The following is a 4,129-nucleotide window of genomic DNA, read 5'->3' as shown; positions in this document are numbered from 1 at the left end:
CACCCTGAGAATGTGGATCGAGTAAAAAGTGAGATTGGATGGACAGAAGCAGTCTGAAAAGATGGCTCAAACAAAAGGTGAAAACCCTGAAATGTTAACTCTGTTTCTCTCTCCACAGATGCTGTCAGAGGTGCTGAGTATTTCCAGCACTTTCTGTTTTTATTTCAGCTTTGTAGGATATTGTTTTGATCTGAAAAAAATGCATGATCGGCTGTGGGTGCCAGTGAAATTCCACAGGAGTGAATAAAAGCCATGCCAACGGTGGCTCGTTGGTCTAGGGGTATGATTCTCGCTTTGGGTATATAAGTGATTAATATGTGAGAGGTCCTGGGTTCAAATCCCAGACGAGCTCTTCTCTGTTGCCATTTTTAGTTTAAGGTCATCGATTGCTTTCAGCCTTCCAGAAAGCGGAATCGATTTCCAAACTCAGCCTGCTTGAGGACCGGGGAACTGGATTCAAAGAGCTTGTCGACAACATTGAAATGAACAAAATATGCAGATTGTCAAGTGGGAATATAAGGTTGCAACAGTAACTAAAGGCCTGCTCGGGTCAGCAAATGAAACCCGACCCAAGCCTGACAGCACCACATCCGACCTGGTCCGAATCCTTTCATTTTTCCCCGTGCCCGAACTGACCACCAGAATGTTCAGTTAAACTTGCTTCAGTTTTTCACTTTTTAAGCTTGTGCAGGTAAGGCAACAAAAACTGTAAGTGGACTTGAAAGGTTGTTTAAATGTACATTAAGATTAGAGCTACGTACCGGAGGTGATGAGCTGAAGATTGTTACCATAGAAGTTAGTGATTGTGAGGTCACTAGTTAAAGAGAAACTCATGGAGTTGTGCCCAGACAGGTTGTCCCACACTGTATTGATTAAAATATTGCCCGAAGGCGAGATAATATCATTATACATTCCCTCGACTCCTGCTTTACAGGTTGAAATACTTTCTGCAAGTTTATCCAGAGAGCAGCTGAGATGCAGAGACCAGGAAGGTCTTGAGTGATTAATTATTATAAAATATACATTCTTATATTAAAGAGATTGTGCTCTACCTTCGATGGAATCGCTCACTGCAGACTAGTGCGGAGTGTTTCCCGCCTTGACGTCCTGGCTGTCACTGGATCTTGAGTCCAGGCCTCTGGATTACTGGTCCAGTAATCTTTGACATTTCTCCCTTGATCTAATATTTTAATCTGGTAAGTCAGATTTTACAAAAAAAAATTAAATGATTTAAGACTGCTTCATGTTCAGCAGTGCCAAATGAATAAAGAAATTCAAATATATTCAAAATTATATGTCAGCTATTAAATACTGATGCCCAGCTTTGAATACAAAAAATGCCTCTAATTGTGTTCTGGTCTGGAATGGAATTCTTCAGTGTTTCTGTTTAGCTTGGATTGACTCATCGATTTTCTTGTTTTTCACTTTGTCGATGCCTTTGAATAATTGTGGATCCTTCTTCAGGGAGTCTTCTTTCACCAGGTGGTTCTGACCTCTGATGATGTTGATCGTAATCAGCTTCAATTTGCTGATAGTTTTGGAAGTGAGCAGATTTCCTTTGCTTGAGTTCACAACATGGAACTTAGTCTGACGTGTGGACCCATGGGAGGATTTGAAAACTGCCCTTGCATTGGAGCATACAGTTGCATCCATCCAAACAGAGGTACAGTAGAAGTGACATATTCAGTTCAGTCTGTCGATCATGGGACTTTTAATCTCAGGGTTGTGAGTTTGAGCGCCATTTAGTTTTTCCATTTTTTAGGCTTCATTAGCAGAGAGTACAAGGAGTGTTTGAAATGAAATTCGACAACAGTATGAGAAACGCTCTCTTTCATTCGGGACTCTTAACTCTCTGCAGCATCTCGCTGTGAAAGATTGAACTTTATCTCATTTCTTTTTCAGCTGGGGGTCAGTGCAGCTCAGTGGGACTTCTGGCTGTCTCCCACCTCACAATTCATCAGTGCTGAGAAAGCAATGGGAAATATTACTCATGGCTGAGTAAGCAGAGGACACCGATTTAAGGTGAATGGGAAAAGAACCAAAGGCAACATGAGGAAAAACCTTTTTTATGCAGCAAATGGTTAAGATCTGATATGTACTGCCTGAGAGTGTGACGGAGGAAGATTCAACCATAGCTTTCAAAAGGATATATGATAATTATCTGAAGGGAAAAATAATTCAGGTTTTCATGGAATACATGAGGATGTGGCATGAGCTGAGTTGCTTGTGCAGAGAGGCAGCCCAAGCACGCTGAGCTGAATCCCTCCTTTTGTGCTGTAAGTATTCTGTGATCTATGATTCTATACAAAGTGAAACCAACACTCACATATGAGAAACTGACAGGTAAAGTGTAAACCCCACACTAACAAACCAGCAAATGCCAGGGACAGAGTAAAACCAACAGTCCTAGACAAGAAACTGACAGATACTGTGTGAAACCCAAAAATCACTTATCAGGATTTGGCATTTAATGTGTAAAAACCTCTCTTCAATATCCATCCTGCAAGGTACAAAGAAAATTAGGTACAAACCCAGGCTCATACTTCGAAGACTGAGAGATAAAGAGCAAAACACAGACTCACCTACAAGAGGCTGACAAGTACAGAGAATAAAATAGAGGGGGTGCAGATTAAAAACACATGCATGTAACGGATACTGATAGGGATAGAATCAAACCCTTTCTCACACATGACACGAAAATTGGTGGTGTCGTAAATAGTGAGGAGGAAAGCCTTAGATTACAGGCCAATATAGATCATCCGAGGCAAAGAATATAAGAGCAGGGAGGTTATGACGGAGCTGTATAAAATGCTAGTTAGGCCACAGCTGGAGTACTGTGTACTGTTCTGGGCACCACACTATAGGAAGGATGTGATTGCACTGGAGAGGGTACAGAAGAGAGTCACCAGGATGTTGCCTGGGCTGGAGCATTTCAGCTATGAAGAGAGACTGAAAAGGCTAGGATTGTTTTCCTTAGAGCAGAGAAGGCTGAGGGAAGATAAGATTGAGGTTTACAAAATTATGAGGGGCATTGATGGGTTAGATAGGAAGAAACATTTTACCTTAGCGGAGGGGTCAATAACCAGGTGGCATAGATTTAAGGTAAGGGGCAGGAGGTTTAGATGGGATTTGAGGAAAAAAATTTTACCCAGAGGGTGGTTGGAATCTGGAACGCACTCCCTGAAGAGGTGGTAGAGGCCGGAACCCTCACAACATTTAAGAAGTATTTAGATGAGCACTTGAAATGCTATAGCATACAAGGCTACGGGCCAAATACTGGAAAATGGGATTAGAATAGTTAGGTGCTTGATGGCCAGCACAGACTCAATGGGCTGAAGGGCCTGTTTCTGTGCTGTATAACTCTATGACTCTATATCAGAAACTGATAGATCTGGACAAAAGCTGATGTTCACATAATGTTGTTGAAAGATATGTGGTGAAACTCAAATTTTCTTTTATTTCCAAAATATACTTTATTCACAAAAATCTGTAAAAATTACATTCCCAAACAGTTTAAAACAGCATCAAGTCAAAAAATACAAACAGTGCAAAGGTGATCAGTTACCTTCTGTACAATCATGAGTTGCCTCACAACCCTTCCATTTCATTGTCATGCCATATACATTTTTACATTTACAGCACACAAAATTTCTCCGATACAGTTCGAGGGATTTCCCATGGATCCAGCCCCTCAGTCCAGCTTGGTGGGGGAACCTTACACTGTGGTCTTTCCCCATTGAGCCTTTGCTGCGGCTGCCCCAAGCTTTAGTGCGTCCCTCAGCACGTAGTCCTGGACCTTGGAATGTGCCAGTCTGCAACATTCGGTGGTGGACAACTCTTTTCGCTGGAAGACCAGCAAGTTTCGGGCAGACCAAAGGGCGTCTTTCACCGAATTGATAGTCCTCCAGCAGCAGTTGATGTTTGTCTCGGTGTGCGTCCCTGGGAATAGCCCGGAGAGCACAGACTCCTGTATTACCGAGCTGCTTGGGATGAAGATCGACAAAAACCACTGCATCTCTTTCCACAAAGTTAACTCACATAGCAATAGCAGAAACAGTCACAAACCGAAAACTGAAACATACAGAGTAAGAACCCACATTCTCACACCAGAAATTCACGGCTACAAAGT

The sequence above is a fragment of the Heterodontus francisci genome, unplaced genomic scaffold, assembly GCF_036365525.1.
Source record: "Heterodontus francisci isolate sHetFra1 unplaced genomic scaffold, sHetFra1.hap1 HAP1_SCAFFOLD_102, whole genome shotgun sequence".
Taxonomy (NCBI): domain Eukaryota; kingdom Metazoa; phylum Chordata; class Chondrichthyes; order Heterodontiformes; family Heterodontidae; genus Heterodontus; species Heterodontus francisci.
The sequence above is the reverse complement of the archived record's forward strand: the minus strand, read 5'-3'. Positions refer to the sequence as shown.